The sequence below is a fragment of the Fistularia commersonii genome, chromosome 10, assembly GCF_037954325.1.
Source record: "Fistularia commersonii isolate RoL2024-O1a breed Wild chromosome 10, RoL_Fcom_v1.0, whole genome shotgun sequence".
Lineage (NCBI taxonomy): Eukaryota > Metazoa > Chordata > Actinopteri > Syngnathiformes > Fistulariidae > Fistularia > Fistularia commersonii.
The window spans coordinates 16,852,019-16,870,254 of NC_141293.1; the positions used below are offsets into that span (position 1 = coordinate 16,852,019).

Genomic DNA, 18,236 nt, shown 5'->3' on the forward strand with positions numbered 1-18,236 from the left:
TCAGTAATTCAGTCATTGAATATCTGCTTTTCCTGCTGTCAGAGTTCTCGTCAGCCGGGAGCCTAACCCAGTTGTCACTCCGTGGGAGATGGGGTACCCTGAACTAGTCGATCACACGGCCAGATATGAAGACCTACAACTGGTCACTCTCTCATTCACATTGGGAGAATTTAGTCTTTAATTAACATTGCATGTCCAGTGGACTGAGCAGAACAGGAGAACTTGGGGGATACCTATGCAAACATTGTGATAAATTGCAAACTCCTCACAGAAAAGCCAGAAGTCAGAAGTGAATCTTCTTGCCTAAGGCACCGCACTGGCCACCATGTGCCCAAGCAGATATCACATTTGCATTAAATGTAATAATGATAATAACAAATCAAAAATTAGGGGGGCGTGGTGGAGGAGGTAGAGCGATCGTCCTTGGAACCTAACATTCCTGGTTCGACTCCCGGCTCCTTCTAGTGTGTTGAAGTGTTGAGCAAGACACTGAACCCCTAATTGCGCCGCTGGACGGTAGCCTAAGGCTCATCCATGATGAGTTAATTGCAGAGAACAAATTTCCCCCCGGGGATTAATAAAGGATAAATTATTGTTGCATTAGACATCCAAACATCAATCAAAGCAGATTATTAGCCATGGAATAATAAATACTTTTCCAGCCATAATGGGGCTTACATAAATTCCATTTTATATTTCTTTCATCGTTGAGCAAGTACAAGCAGGCATCAAAAGAGGGTACACTACTTGTATAACATGATCAATAATATTTGTCCGGAAGTGTTTTTCTCGCACAAAATCACAATGCAAACGGCTCCCTGATACCGGTGTTAGTTGTTAACCCCGCAGGTGCAGATGGGCTAATTGAGGAGGAACTAACACATGTCAGTTGTAGCAGGAGAGGGAAAGGCAGGCATATGCTCTCTCTCTGTGGCCTGGCCTTGCCGCTTCACCGGACAATATGGCAGAGAGGCACATCTAACCCAAAATTGTATCCCCACAGACGGTATGCCAAACGTCATTTCAGCTGTTGCTGTTGTTCAATAGCTTGGCATTTACTAACACAATGCCTCTTTTTTCTGTTTGGGTTTGCCTGGAGCTATTTTAAGGATGTTCCCGTGACTGAGGAGGAGAAAAACAGCTAGGTAAAGAGCCAAACTTGGCTTTTGTTGATCCCAAGGGGGAGCTTGAATTTATCCTGGTCGTCTTCAAGTATTGAACAAATGGCATCTCAGTTTACAGCCTGGAATCTCTTCTTCTCTCCTGCTAAGTGATGCTCTTTGTTATTTAGTACAAATTCACTTCTCTTGATTTAATCGAAATTCCTTAAAAAGAGGGTTCTGAAAGTCAACTGGGGTTTTCAAGGAGAAACACTGATAGATGCATGTGGTGTCTGTTTCAATACCTTTCAGCTCAAAACATTATCTTCTGGTCAACATTGATTTGCTATATTCAAACATTGTATTCTGCCACATTTCTGTTACTATACATTATTTTGGGTGTGAGGGGAACGCTGATAAAAATTATGTGTTTCTTTGAAATTCAAATGACCAGCTGTTTACTCACAGTGCTGATATTCAGTGTGTCCTATGTAAGATAGATAGATAGATAGATGGATAGATAGATAGATAGATAGATAGATAGATAGATAGATAGATAGATAGATAGATAGATAGATAGATAGATAGATAGATAGATAGATAGATAGATAGATAGATAGATACTTTATTTACATATATATATATAGATAGATAGATCTATCACACACATGTATGTGTGTGTGTGTATATATAAATATATATAAAATGTAAACAAAATTGTATATATATATATATTATGAATATATATTTTGTATGTATGTATATGTATATATATATATATATATAAAATGTAAAAAATGTTGTACGTGTATATATATTTTTTTTTTAATAAATATATATATATATTTATATATACATACATTTTTATTTTTTTATTTTATTTTTTTCAATTTGATTGGATGAATGCTACAAGTCATGCTGCCCATGAATCAAGACAGCTGCATAATTTCCTGTAGATTTTTGTTGGCAAAAAGTATGACAAAAATCTGCATTTGGTTGCTGTTGGAAAGTTGATAAAAGCTATGGCAATGTACTTGCAATTGATGTGCCACAGTCAAAATTATGTTTATCTATTTGTATTTTTTGTCACACATAGACATAGAGACGTATACAGATGTGCTGTCACAACGCTGTCTTATCACAAAATTTACAGATGAAAAAAAAGAAAAAAAAAACTTGTATCCAACTGCGAATGTGGTATGGTTTTTCAAACTCAACTAAAGTAAGGTTTGATCCAAAGAACATATCATGGACAACTTTGAGGTGATGAAACAGGCCTTGTAGCAGAACCCCCCCCCCAAAAAAAATATTACAAGACTTATAATGAAGATTGGAAAGATAAGAGATTTTTTACTTCTATATTTTAGATAAAATCTCTATTTTACAAATGAGAACATGATACAACAGCATTGATATAACCAAGAAACCAATGATTGTTCCGAACATTAGATGTCCTTGTTCTTGGGCACAAACTACATTGGGTTTTCTGGAATTCCCATCGCTTCAAAAATGTATTAAAATTCATTGTGGCTTAATGGAAAGAGAAAGCCAGCTTCAACCTTACCTTCTTGTTGCACTTCCACAATGCAACAGAGTCCAGTTTAGGCCCAGAATGCGATCTATCCCTTTGAGTTACATGACCGTGTCCCCTCTAAACAGAGGCAGACTGGTGACAAAGTCCACCTGGATGTGGGACCAGGAACAACTGGGGGGGGGGGCAGAAAACCAGAGGGGCGCCGGTAGGAGACTGTCCAGGCAGAGACAAACTCCCGGTCGTGGGCTTCGGTGAGAGGAAAGAGAGGGTACAGTAAGTCCCCTGGATGGCATTGTGGACACAGAGCCAGTTGGGGGTCCAGTTTCAGGGTCCGTCTGTGTATGCTTTACCCTCCTGACCACTGCCTCGAGGTTTGTGTTGATCTCCCTACTTACCAGACAAGCGAGAGGGAAGGCATCAGGGGTTACAAAGTCTCCTTGCCGACCGGACCAATGACAGAGTGTCAGCCTTGGTGTTCTTTGAACCTGGTTGGTACGTAAGAGCAAAGCCTGCCGGGAGTTCATGCATCGGGCCGATCTGATGTTGATAAGGTTCTTGTGATCTGACCAGGCATTTGTAGGATACAAGGCCCCCTCCAGCCAGTGGCGCCACACCTGGAAGGCTGTCACAATGGCCAGCAGGTCTCTGTTCCTGATGTCCTAGTTCTTCTTGGTGCAGCAGGATGGGCGCACAGGGGTGCAGTTTGTCATTGGAGGTTGACCTCTGTTAAACTTTAACAGAAATCAACCTCCAACACTGGTCAGTCCTTTAACGGTTAAAGGACCGACCCCTGACCAGTGTTTGAAGCATCCGACCCCACGATGAAGGCCCCGGAGGGGTCGAGCTGGAACAGTACAGGGGCAGAGGTTGAGCACTTCTTACGCAGCTGTTTCAGACTGGCAGGGTCTGTCCAAAAAAAATCCCTGTGTAAGAAAAACAAACTCATATGACCTGCAGTCTTTTCATTTGTCTCTCTGCACCTTTGCTTGGAGCGTATATTTTGATTAAAACAATGATAAAGTAGTAACATGCCGCTTTGACTTACAGGCAACTTCCCTGAACCCTGTGTTTGTTGATGATGGAGTTTGGAGTGGAGGTTTTGGAGAGGAGGAAGCCCACTCCTGCACAGGATGAAGCGCCATGGCTCATCGTGACCCTCCCTCTGCATTCTCGTACCATTCCACCTTCATGCCTTCACCACTGTGAGCAGTGACGTGCGGTGAGCTTCATGGCTGGTGAGGCACTGATGTCATACCTGTCAGATTTACAAACATGAACCTACAGAGTAGCTTATTCACTATTTTAGTTGCAGAAGTTGACGTGTTTTGTTTAAAATATCATATCAGCATTCTTTACATATACAAACTGTAGCATAGAAAAAAGCACATGTAAAAAAAACGTTATTATCTCTTACTTTTGCTTATAAATGAAGTTCATGCGCCGCTCCTTCTGAAGCATCGATAACTTGCTCGTAGAAGTCTTCCATTTCTTTCTTCAGTTTTAAAAGTCTCTCTGTCTCAATGGAAATCACTGCCAGTGAAGACAGTCGTCCTTGATCAGTTCTGTTCCGACTGTATGTTTTGAATCTTTTCGGTGCCCAGAATGAGCGCTCCGGCCGGAGCAACTTTGTCACCTCAGAAACAGTTTGAATGAGATCCCTCTGGACCAAAAAGTTGAGAAGCTGCCCAGGAGATTCACATTCATCCCTCACCGTTTGTGAGCTATGCAGGTCATATGAGAGCGGGAAAAAATAATTGGGTGGCTGCACTTGACTTGCTAACTGTTTACTGTAGCTTGCTAATGCTAATTCTATTATTCTGTAGCCGAGTAGTAAGAAGGATCCCTGGGATCAGCAGTGCCCCCTACCATGAGGCACCGTCACTGCGTGCCTCACTTGATGTCTCTTTGCAGTCGTTCTATGATTATGAGAAACACAAAAAACACGTTACAGTTATTGACGGAAAACAATAGACACATCAGCTAAACTATGGGAATTGAATTCATATATTAAAATGAAAAAAATTCATCAACAAATTTATTTCAGAGATGTGTTCTATAGCCATTACCAATATTCTGGTAACACAACATCCTTTAATTTCTTTATTCTATTCTCTTGAGGTTAATTTTTCTTTTTTTTTATTGAAATCGAGAGGTATACTAATAACAATAAAAAGGCCGAGAAAACCACAACAAAAATATTAAACCCAATATTTTCATGGATAAGGAAGCCTAACAAGGTAACCAAGAGATGAGAAAAGAAATTGGAATTTAAGTTTTTATTTTTAGTGTATTTTAAAGCTCATTTAAGACACGGGTCGAAACCGACCCGTTAAAACCGGGGATGCTACCAGAAAACTAACACAGGGGGAAGGTTAAAAGTTTTTTTTTTAATAGTGACATCCACAGAGACAGCAATACGGTCTCAATGCATAGCATGGCAGCACCATTAGCAGAATCAACTACGCAATCCATAGTGGGCTCAGTTGGTTGCAGTATCACCACACGTCTCTTCTTCATATTTGAACAGTAAATGGGAATTTTTTTTAGCAAATTTTGAAAATAAAAACTAAAAATGGTGAAGCTACATGGAAAATAACTTTGTAGTACAAATCACTGAATAAATATAGCCATTTAATTTATTTTATCATTTTGCATTTTTTTCTTTCCGCGATGACGGGTGAGGCACGGCCTCCCCTGCCTCTACTGACTGCACATCACTGACGGTGAGTTTCTTGTATAAACAAGATATCAACATGCTCATGCCAGTTGTTTCAAATAAAAAAGTTATTTTCTTTGCCTTTCTGGCATCGTTCAAGTTTAAAGTTCCAATGTAAAAAATAGCCATGGTGTATGAGAGGTTTAAAAACTATACTAAAAACAGTGAAGAATCTTAAGTGCTTCGCTTGTTTTGACATAAGGGGTTCAGAAGGTCACCACCACGCCTAAGTAGAATTTACGATGTCATGCTAGTTTGGCCAGAGTCGATGAGGCCATTATTTTATTGACACCCAGTTTAGGAAATTGGAAAAAGGTTAATGGCCATTTTTCTTGATACCCCTGGGCTGGGAGAATTGATAACCACCTTAGTGAGCTTGGAGGTATTTCTGTCAGAAACACCCCCAATGTCCAGAGGCTGCCTGGCTATATAACATGCTGGGGTACACAGACATTAACATTGGCTGAACGCTCTCCAGGCATACCATGGTGCCCGTTTGATACTGTGCTTTTTTTAAGAAAATCTTTTTACATAATCAAGAGGATGTCAACGGAATCTTTATCATATTCTACATCATAATTTTTTTGGTAAACTACACCAACAGCCAATAAGAAAACAACAAAGTGCTGAGGGGGTTCTGTCCTACAACACATCAATATATCACTTCTCTGACTTTTCCCTTTTTCGTCTGTACACTTTGTGGTCAGTAAAGACAGATTCTGTTTAGTATTTGATCCGATGCTTAGGACACTGATAGGACACTGTAAGGTTCGGAAATAGCCTTCTAATTTAACACTTTCCATGCACTTGGTTTCCCGAGGTAGTTCTTCAGCAGTGCAGTGCGGTAAAAGTTCTCCCGACTAGTCGATCTCTGTCTTGGCTGTCCAAGACGGTTCCCTTTGGCCTGCTTGCAGGCCCTTGTAAATGTAAGCACTAGCTTTTGCTTGCTTCTCCTTTGTTTTGGTACCAAAGTTGCTGAAGCTTGCACTCCATCGTCTCTGCCGCCCCATCCGTATCGCCCGTCACTTTATTTTTACCAAATTGTGCGCTGACTCGTGGTTCTGATCTACATCACTCATCACCGCCACAGCTCTCCACAACTTCACCTGTTGCATCAAGTGCATCATCTCTCATCTGAGGTGAGGTAAGACTTTCTCCAGTCTTACCTCACCTGAGCCTCACCCTAAGTGACCTCCATCGGGTTTTGGGGCGGCAGGGTACCACTCCCCCACACCTTATCGACACGCCCTGATAACGTGCCCCTCCTTACCACATCTAAAACACTTCATGTGTGAAGAGGCTGCAGACAATATATCATCAAAGTCATCGACCTTGACATGTAAGCGGACGTTGAGCTCCTCGTTTTGGTTGTTCCGAATCAGAAACAGTTGTCTCTTGAGGGATACGACATGTTTTAGTGCCGATACCACGTTCCGTGCTTTCTGGACAGCTCTCTGCACAGGAACTCCTTGCTGATCTTGAGTTGGTGGCAAGACATGTATGAATAATAATAACAATAATTCATCCTTTATTAATCCCCTTGGGGAAATTCGTTCTCTGCAATGAACCCATCAAAGATGAACCGTGAGCAGTAGGCTGACGTCCACCGGCGCCAGGGGAGCAGTTAGTCAGGGGTTCAGTGTCTCGCTCAACAACACTTCGACACACTCGGAGGAGCCGGGAATCGAATCAGGAATGTTCGGTTCCGGAGACGATCGCCTCACCTCCTGCGCCAAGCCTTCCTGATTTTTCATTTATTATTATCATCATTATTATCATTATTTCATTTAATGTAAATGTGATATCTGCCCGGGCGTTTGGCCAGTGCTCCTGCCTCAGGTGGGAAGATTCAATTCTGACATTTCTATGAGGAGTTTGCCATGTCGCCCCCTGATTAAATGCCTAGTTAAATGACATACCAGCCTGCTCTGCCTTCTCTACAAATAAAACCATGGATTCATTCATCCGTGGAGCAGATTTCTCAGATCCAGTACCTCCATGCCAGTCAGAGAGCCACTGGCACCCACCTTGATGCCATGCAAGAGTGGAAAAAAAAAAAAAGGCAAAAACCCTAAACCCCCCCCCCAAAAAAAAAACACATCAAAACAACCAATACAACTATGTCATATTATACAAGACCAATTAAATGGTAGAAAAAATATCCATTCATCCAAGATACAGTCAAATGATACTTTTGCTCTCCAAATAAAAAGAAGAGGAACCAAAGAAGAAGAAGAAGAAGAAGCAAAAGGGATGAAAATACATCACGAGTTGCAGAGTCGCTGACGCTCCAACAGCAAAGGGGGAGGGAAATAAAGTGGGAGGCTGGGAAGAGAGTCAGACAGAAGGGAGGGGGAGCGAGAGAATAAATCCTTACTACATAATGATTAGAGCTCACAAGCCCTTCCTTTGACACGGAGTGTAGGATTCAGGATTACATCCAGAAGCCAGAGTAAAAGCTCTACTGATGGTTGAAGGAGGGGCTGAGATTGAAGGACAATCAAGCCGGCAAGGTGTGTTTTAAACCTGAGTTATTTCGTAAACTCATGTGGCATCTGCGCCCGTCATCTGTCGCCTCGTCCCGGAGAGACTGAGTCATGTTCTGATGGAGCGACGGGACGAGCACAAGAGGAGGAAATGCGAGGCTGGGGAATGAAGAGGGCAACCCTGCAGACCTGCCGCTAAATGGGAAAGAGATGGAGAAGAACCGGTCAGTGGTAGCAAAGGACGCAAGTTGATTTTTTTTATTTTTTTTCGGGAAGAATGAGGGGGAATATTTCCAACTTTTTCAAACGCTGTTAATACCCAAAAGGCTTTTTTTTTTTTTTTTTTTTCTTTGTGCAAATATGACGCGGTCAACGTCTCGTCAATGTGTCATTGGACATTTTCCAGAAAACCCTCCTCTGAGGTAACTTTATCCTCAAATGGAACATTCGGCCGTCAAAATTACTTCACTTGTTTTAGTACGTGTTAACTTTCATTTCTCCCAATCCTTTTCTCTCCCGCCTTTCCTTGTTTTTACCAGTCGGTGATAATGTGACCTTCTGCCAAAGTGCTGGAAACCATGCCACCGTCACAGCAGTCTCCTATGTTACCGCTACAGAAATAGACTTGAACAAGTGCGGGGAGAGGAAGGAAAAAGGTGGGGAGGAAGAAGGAAGTGGAAGAAGGCCAAAGGGGAGAGAAGCAGGTACAGAAAGAAGAAGGGAAAAAAGGAAGAGAAAATAAGGAAAGCGGAGAAAGACCTGATGATTTGACCTGATGACTTCTGGTCGGATGCGGATTGCTGACACAGGTAACCTTCATCTTCTCTCTTTCACCTTTGTTTTACTCTGTTTACAAGTTTTAAAACCGCTGCCTCCTTCAAACCTCTTTCCGTCTGAGGATTTAGCTAAAAGTCCTTGTCGGGGGGGGCGGCGGGTTGGCGGCGGCGGCGGCGGCGGTGGGGGAGGATGTTCGCCTTCCGAAAGGTGTCCGTCTCGGCTGTAACTGTTGCTTTAACGAAACAAAATGCGGTCGCGGAAGCAAGGTGGCATCGGGGAGGGGGATTATAAGCAGAGTAGATCGATGCGTCATTGTAAACAGCGGGAGCAGCTGAGGGGCTCTGATTTCTGTGAGCCGGACCTGAATGGGATGATGTTGCTGCTTCTGCTTCTGCTGCTTCTGCTGCAGGAGATTGAAGCGGCTCTTGAGAGCGACTTTCCACGATGCCGTGGGAATGTTTCTTGCATTTTCTCGGGGATTCGCTCCGCCGTTTTAGCTTTTTCCACGCAGTTTGCTCACCGGGGGTACGAAAATAATAACGCGCGGGGCAAGTTCGAAGGTCAGTTCGGAAAGAGCGGGCGTAGTGTTGATGAATCAGGGTTTGGAAAAATAACCTTTGTTTTTGAATTATCAATAAATACAGCTTCATTGTGTAACTGTTTTATCTTCATTAAGTCATTTTAAAAGTGGTCTTTTTGCTCAACTTCTTGTCTTCAAAGCGTCACCTTCTTCACAATGTTGTTTAATAACAACTTTTAACGGATGACTTTCTCAATATTTGAAAAGGAAACCCAAATGGGCTCTTTGACATGATTATAAACAGTTTATCTTGTGTTTGGCTTTATCTTTAAATTTGATTCCCCAGTGATTCCTTAAATGTGCAAACTTTTTTTTTTTTTTTCCCTTAATTCCTAAATCGGCGAAAGTGTGGATTTTCTTTGATGTCATTGAAAATTGGATTTAAAATGCAGATCATAATAGCAATCAGAAAAAATGGCAATTTTTTTAAAAGAAGAAAAAACTAACCCGCAATTTTAAGACCTTATAAACATTTTGGTCACATATTTGACGAGACTTGATATAATCATTTAAAAGAATTGACATGCTTAAAGGCTGAAACACTCTCAGCTGTGGAAATTGAAAAGGAAGACCGAAAACATAGAAGCAAATGTTAGTTAGTTGTAATACTTTTTGTGTCACTAATAAAGCAGGGATATTAAACATGTAGCTATACATGCTTAGGTTTCTGTAAATGGTTCTTATTTAAGAAACAACAAGTTTGTCAGGCTCAGAGATTCTTTTCCACACAAAGCACAGCGGGGATTTGGGCTGGACAGATATTAAAAGATCACAAGCATTATCCAGTCAGAACTGAATTTTTTGTTATGCAGAATGTGGATTGCTGAGCATCCAAGGCAGTGACCAGCTCTGGTAAGTTTTCATTTTTTTTGAATTTAGCATCTTGCGTTGAATCTAGCATCTTATGCCGAAAAGAGAACATAGTTTTTTTTTTTTTTTTTCTTTACTAAACACTAACACACACAAAATCCCAATATGTTTTTTTAATAACTTTTGAATGTGTTTAAAATACGTCAGAAAGACTACACGCATTGCAAATTTAGAAATTCCATATCATTTTGATGCGATGCTTGATGAAGGTTAATGCCTTACAGCATAATGCAATAAAATTAAATGAATTCATATAAATTAAAAATAACTGATGCCGATATCACAGCCAGATGCAGACTTTTTCTTATATTTGTGTAACTTTGCAATAAAAAAATTGCAACTGGGCAGAGCAAATAAGGTTTTTGTCATGATGTGTTAATGAAATGTTCAAACAAATATTAAATTCAACCATTAAGTCTCAATGAATGCATCACAACCGTATTTATACAATGCAAACATCTTTCTACAGTATGTGAAAAAATATTCATTTGTGGGATTTCAAATCAACATACATCATGTATCTGGCTTCATATAAACAAAATAATTTCTAAAAACAATTTCTAATAGTACACAAAATACACAGAGAGGAATGTATTCGTAACAAATCGTCGAGTTGTCCGGAACAGTCTAAATAACTTTCATCAAATCTGTTTATTTAAAAAAAGATGAATATGAAACAGGATGAAAGCAGCTGTTTGTGATGAATTTTGGAGGTAATAGCAAATTGAAGATCCGCTTGAAAGCAAGGTAGATTTGACAAAAGCCGGTTTTGGAGAGGAGTTACTGATTTTGATCAACAAAATTGTAGAAAATAATCTTTTTTTTGGTCTCACTTTGTTTCAATAACGTTAAAAACAGCAAAATGATGTCTGATCAATGTCTGCTGAGATTTGTCTAACTTGCCTTGATATTTATATTTACATTCACTTCATACAAAATACTACAACTGGCCTTTCCAGCCCTGAATAATGATTCCTCGAATCTTTTTTTTTATCCTTTTTTAATGACATTTTTATACTACAATGCTTGCATTCTGATGGGATAGAAAAAAAGAAAGAAACATTATTCTACAGATTAAAAGGTTTTGGTAACATAAAGCAACAGAGTAGTTTAACTTTCAAATAAGAATAAGATTAAGAATAAGAAGAATAAGACAAATAATAAGAATAAGAATAAGAATAAGAATAAGAATAAGAATAAGAATAAGAATGGAATAGGAATAGGAATAAGAATAAGAATAAGAATAAGAATAGGAATAAGAATAGGAATAGGAATAGGAATAGGAATAAGAATAAGAATGAGAACAACTTGATTTATCCCGAAGGAAATTGTTCAGCCAGAGTTTCAAGTAAAACATAACAATAATAAATAATAGTAGGAAATTGTATAAACAGTAAAAAAAAAAAAGGAGGGGGGGGAGACTGAGAAATACAAATAAAACTATAAAGTGTCAAAGTGAAGGCTATAAAGAGTTTTAAGGTCTTAAGTACAAAGATTTTGAGATTCCCTGCGGCTGAAGGGAGTGGAATTAAATATGATTTTCTTTTATATATATATTATTTTATTGAGAGAGGAAGTGGAACATTTGTTGTTTGGATAGAAGGACAGCGGGCTAAACATGGGTGTTCATATTGTTATTCCAAACATATCCTTTCAGTAATTACATTCATTTTTTCGCCCGTACGTGTGAGGTGAAAACAAATCTATGACAGCATCTGACTCACGCAAGAATCTTTCGCTCGTCACACACCATTTCACACACACACACACACACACACACACACACATTTGCCTTGTGTGATGCTCCTATGGTGTTTGGCCCCCAAGGAGGACTGGGATGCTTCGTCTGCTGAATCTTTGCCTGACATCCCGTCCAGCCATCTATCCTTTTTTTTTTATCCAACATCACTTTGGCTCCAAATCTGCTCACCAACGCTCTCCACGATCAACCGGAGAAAAATATTGCCTCTCCAAACTCCCTATGGTGGTTTGTTTCGGGTTCTCAAGCGGCCCCAAAAGGCCTTGTGCCAGACATGTGTGGGCGTAGAGTGCAAGTCACGTCGGAGAGGTTTAAGCCGGCGTAAATGCTGGCAGACGGGGTTTTGTTCCCCGCCGGGTGGCTCAATTTCCAGGACCTTGGATTTGTGTTCAGGGTCCGAGCGTTCGGGTTTTCGTTCTTTAGCCGACCGCGTTCCATCTGTCGGTCATGCGTGCGGACTTGCTCCTGTTCTTGAGTTGTCGTCGGATGTTGTCGAATAAAGTCCGTTCGGTTTCCGTGCGTTTCGTCAAAACTGCCACGGCGTCACAGAGTGTCATCGAAGATAATACTTGCAAGAGTCAAATACCTTGGTTTGCAGAACGGATTTACAGGACTGTCTCAGAAAATTAGAATATTGTGATAAAGTTCTTTATCCTCTGTAATGCAATTAAAAAAACAAAAATTACTTTTGCGTGATATTCTAATATTTTGAGATAGGATTTTTGAGTTTTCTTAAGAGGTAAGCCATAATCTGCAATAGTAAAATAATAAAAGGCTTGCAGTATTTCAGTTGATTTGTAATGAATCAAGAATGTAGGACATTTTTGTTTTTGTAATTGCATTACAGAAGATAAAGAATTTTATCATAATATTCAAATTTTCTTGCTAAAACCGAACACGTTACTACTATTTCCTAACCTTCCTCAGCGTTAAAGTGAAAAATGATAATTTTCTGCATCAGAACTGCTTGCTTTCTGACGCTATTTGGTCCTAGAGGCTCAAAGAGAACTAAATATTTAGTTCTAAACTTTTTACAGAGAAAGATTTGAATCTCTTCACTTCTTGCGGTGCTCTTTTGTTCAAAAAAGACTTTTTTGAATCTTTACAAAGTATTTGGAAGGAAATTCTTTAGCCTTATCAGATTTTCATGATGTCTTTTTATGTAAAATTTGAAGTAAAATTCATAGAATTCCAGCCAAAATGACCATTGCAAGAACATTTTTCTGGCGACCGATTTATTGATTGATTTTGAATGTGTAGCGGAAAATGCATTCTCTTCAAAAGTTGTCCGTAATACGTCTTTAAGTGTGTCTTTTGCGATTTGAAGGAATTTTAAACAGGTTTCTGTTATGTGAACCTGTTTTTTTTTAAACCTCCATTTGTTTGGTGTGACTCGTTCACGCAACAAACCATGGCAACCCTGGCGTAGAAAATCCAGATGACATTGCGCTGACTGACGGCCAGTCACACGCCGACCAGTAAAACATTTACTGCATGAGACGTATGGAGGTTGCAGCATATCAGAGCAATCTATCCAAGGTCATGAGGAAAGCAATAAATTGCCCTCATGCACCATCAACACATGCAGCTTTTTTTCCTGCAATTTATAGCAGCCTGACAGATCACTTTTACATGGTTTAGCTCAGACACTATCTGCGATGCTGCAGCTGCAGAGGTGTCCGGGGTGCTCGTCCATATCTGATGAGATTTCAGGGCACCACGAGTCGGCGTTCCCTCTTCAAGTTTATGGCCGGGCTCTCGGGCTCAGACTTGAGCGCATTTGTATTCAGGCTGCAGAGCCTCTTGCGCCTCGTCTAACATCCATGTTGAGAAAGAAAATTGACACGCCGTTGACCGGGAGGCGGGGGATGAATCTGCTTTCCTTCCTCGCGATCGTCCCGCCCGCGGCCCGGGTCGCACGTAATTTGTCATGCAGGAAACCGATTACCCGATTTCTTATACAACATGTGTGTTGTTACATTTGTAAGAATTAATCGATACCGGATCCTCATCTTAATGGCGAATGATGGTGACAATAACTTTACAACAGAGCCCGGATCACGAAGACTCGACTATTGGAGATGTTTGTAAAATGAAGCGGTGTCTAACAAATAGTAACACCGATAGTAGTATTGGCACTAAGCCTGTGATTGTGACATGTTTAAATATATTACTTTTGACTCCGTCTCTTCTAAGAGGCTCTCAACCTCTTGCAAGTCATTATTTCATGTATCCAGTTAACTGCACTTTTATTTGAATAAACTACGGTTATAAAAATGTCAGAATCGAAGTGTAACGTAACAGACACTCAAGAAGCGATTAAACGTACAATACGCTTCGAACCAATTTGTCAAAGATGAAAAGTCAATTTAAATTTAATTTATGTTCACAACAGAGTTCTTTTCATGACGCGTAAAGTAGGTCTAGAACACACTCTGGATATTTCCTGTGTTAGCAAACACTCGGAGAGGGCGGCAAGGAGGATAACGTGATAGAATACAATAGAATAGAAAGTTCCTTAATCCTCCCTTGGTGGAGAGACTTTGATGCAATTATACAAAATAATTTCACAAAATAACTGCCTTTTATTCAAGTAAAGTCTTGGACTGAGCGGCCGATAGGTCTCGACGTGTCGGTGTAAAAAAGCGAGGGGAGGACAGAGAAATAGGAAGCGAGTGAGGGGGTTTGAATGGTACAAATGGCACAAATGCCATGAGATACATTACTACACATACAGGATTGTCTCAGAAAATTAGAATATTGTGATAAAGTTCTTTATCTTCTGTAATTTGATTACAGAAACAAAAAGGTCGTACATTCTGGATTCATTACAAATCAACTGAAATATTGAAATGAACTGATTACAGAAATAAAAAGGATTTAAAGCTCTTGCAATGGTCGTTTTGGCTGGAATTCCATGAATTTTACACCAAATTTTACATAAAAAGACATCATGAAAATCTGATAAGGCTGAAGAACTTCCTTACAAAAGATCTCTTTCGAACAAAAGAGCACCGAAAGAAGTGAGGAGATTCAAGTCTTTCTCTGTAAAAAGTTAGGAACTAAATATTTAGTTCTCTTTGAGCCTTTAGGTCCAAATTGCATCAGAAAGCAAGCAGTTCTGATGCAGAAAATTGTCATTTTTCACTTTAACACTGAGGAAGGTTAGGAAATAGTAGTAACGTGTTCGGTTTTAGCAAGAAAATTAGAATATTATGATAAAATTCTTTATCTTCTGTAATGCAATTACAAAAACAAAAATGTCATATATTCTGGGTTCATTGCAAATCAATTGAAATTTTGCAAGCCTTTTATTATTTTAATATTGCAGATTATGGCTTATATCTTAAGAAAACTCAAAAATCCTATCTCCAAATATTTGAATATCATGAAAAAGTAATTTTTGTTTTTTTGATTGCATTACAGAAGATAAAGAACTTTATCACAATATTCAAATTTTCTGAAACAGTCCTGCAGTAGTTCGACATCGATGATAGCTGAAATCAATCCATTCATTAATTTGTTCTTTGTCTACATCGATATCGATATTGGGACAAACAACTATTGTTGTTTGTCAGTCCATGTTTTGCACTCTGGGAGATCAAATCCATGCAAACGTGTGCCAAAAGAATCCAAAAATAATATCAATATTCGTGACAAACAATATAAAACATAGTAAATGTGATTTTTTGGGGGGGGTAAAGTAATGCATCTCTCTAACATTTTGTTATGTGTGATAAAAAGATCAAGAAGGATTGAATATATTGGCAGACGGATGCTGGAATTGGGGATCTGGAGGAAAACCAAAGAGAAGATTTATGGACGCAGTGAGAGAAGATATGAAAGTAGTTGGTGTGAGAGAGGAGGATACAGAGAACAGGGTTAGATGGAGAAGATCTACTCGCTGTGGCGACCCCTGAAGGGAAAAGCCGAAAGGAGAAGATAAAAAATGCAACCCCGTTGTTGCACGAGCCTGTATATCTGGAAAGAGTTTCGCCCGGAAGGTCATCTGACGTGAAAAACGCATATCAGAAAAAAACATGTGAATCCGAGCTATGACTTTCTTAGTTTCGGTCGAGGTCCGGGTTAACGACGACCGCCGGCGGCGTCGATAACAGAGAGGGTTCGGAGCTACTTTGGAAGACGTGTCCGCAGGCAGAAAGAGAAAAGGAACGGCATGTTCTGGAACTTAGACCTGAGATTTTGAATTTGGGACAGGAAAAGCAAGAGAGTTGGTTGATCCGATGCAGAGAAGCAGGTGGAACGGTAGCGATCCAATCACCAATCGGTGAAGGTCTTGTAAATCAGTGTTTCCCAACCACTGTGCCGCGGTACATTAGCGTGATGTGAGAGATCATCAGGTGTGCCGTGGAAAAATGCCCACTTTCACCCGATTGGTCCGAAAATTATTTATCAAACGCAAATAATGTGTCTTCCTATGTCTATGTGGGCAGCGTGTCCGTTCCATGGCAACGGGTAGTGAATTAACCCGTGCATCTGTGTATCAGAGTGATTAGTGACGCTTTACGTGATACATTTTTAAAATAAAAAGTACTTGTATCTGCGGAAACAAACAGGCAGCGTTGTTGAAAACTACCAAGACGAGTGAGAAAGCAGTGAAAGTTGCTAGAAAGTTGCTGAACTCGTCTCTAAATCCAAACAGCCACACACCGTAGCAAAACATTAATACTACCTGCCGGCAAAATCATTGTAGAAGAAATGCTTGGCTCTGGTGTTTATAAAGAAATAGAGTTTTCTCAAATAATACCATTTTCAGACATATTGATGACATGTCTTCAGACATTGAAAAAAAGTGTTCTGGAAAAGTTGCACATCAGTGGGAAATTTGCATTGCAACTTGACGAATCTACAGATATTAGATATATTAGATTTCACACTAAGTAAATTGAGACTACGGTTTCATTCAAATTCGTTAAAAAATGTTTTTGACATATCTATTCGGTGGTGGGCTGTGTGATTTTTCTAATGTAAAATATGTGCCGTGGCTCAAAAAAGATTGGGAAACACTGTTTTAAATATCATCCAACAACATTCTACAAACGACATTCAAACTTTAAAAAAAAAATCCCCTCCATACGTCCAAAATATCACTTTGCAAATAATTATGCATCTTGGTGCCATCCAGCTACAATGGACATCCCAACCAAAAGCATTATGTTTTTCAGACAAACAAAATCTTCCAGTCAAGACTTAGATGGTAGACTTAAATTATGCCTGTATGGGAGTTTAAATCTGATAAATTAGGAAAGAACATGCTCAGCTTTTTGGGAGAAAGTTGTAATAATGTTGTACTATGAGACTCAAAGTGCTCTTTAAACCAAAAAAAAGTAAGTCAACAATCAGCGCAGATTTATCCTGCAAACCAGCATCCTGTGCTACAATCTTACCTGCTACTACTTTGCAACCGATAATCCCCTTCAGATTATATCTTCTCAACGAGATGTAGTCCAGGTGTGCTCCTACCTCCGAAAAAAAAAAAAAATCACAGCAGTCATTTCCATCCTTTTTTTCAAAGTCTACCACGTCACAAAGTCAACCTCTGTGTTCCTTTCCTTGATACTAAATCCGTTAATCACTTCTTCATGTGCATTGAAGCCTGCAACAATTACCACTCTCCGTCCTCCAGGGATGTTCTGCATCACTTCTTCTAACTCACTCCAGAATTTCTCCTTGTCTTCTAACTCACATTTCACCTGTGGGGCAAAGCCACTAACAACGCTGAGCGTAGCTCGTTTGAAGTGCATTACCAACGTGGTATGATTTGTCTTTTTAATTATCCAGTCGACTTGAGTTATTTCATAAAAATGGCACGATGAATTGAAAACTGTAGGAATTTAGCCAAAATTTTGGTCGGAAAGTGAAAATAACCAACGCACGACAATCTCGAATCAGACTGTTAGCTAAAAAAAGGTTTGTTTTTTTCCTAATTAAAAGAGAATTTTGCTTACAATTAAAATCATTTATGTTTTCACTTTTGATGTTGAATATCATTTTATCATTACAGAATATTTTCTGGAAAAATTTATATTTTAAAAATAATGACGATTAATAATATAGATATAATATAAATATAAATGATTATAAATATTATAAAAAATATTAACATATGTACTGTGATCATTGTCTTGCAGAGGCATTTTAGTCAATTGCTGGTATTGTATTCTTTTATTCGTGAGACATTTCTTCACTCTTTAAATATGACATATCTGATGTTTAACTGCATCACTTGAATTGAACAAGTGAACTTCTTTTCCTTTTAAGTAACACATTTTTAAAGGGTCCTTAAATTAAAAATCCTAATGTTTATGTTGTTTTCGTTTATGTCTTCCAACTTTCCAGCCATGCGGTCTGGTGTTTTTGTCTTGAAACTGTAAATATCTACTGGTTTGACAG

The 18,236-nt window shown here is 39.4% G+C and overlaps 1 protein-coding gene across 3 annotated transcripts in view; it reads left to right on the top strand.

The window, feature by feature from the left end:
• Positions 1-7,789: 7,789 nt before the first annotated feature.
• Positions 7,790-18,236, top strand: part of grin2ca (glutamate receptor, ionotropic, N-methyl D-aspartate 2Ca) — an 82,819-nt gene continuing 72,372 nt past the window's right edge. Inside the window, exons 1-3 of one of the 3 annotated variants that reach the window (XM_086154074.1) lie at positions 7,790-8,258; positions 8,376-8,645; positions 10,006-10,045. The gene's annotated coding sequence lies outside the window, so the exon portion shown is untranslated. Of the gene's footprint in view, positions 8,646-10,005; positions 10,046-18,236 lie in introns of all 3 variants that reach the window. The other 2 variants (XM_086154073.1, XM_086154075.1) reach the window with 2 other exon arrangements.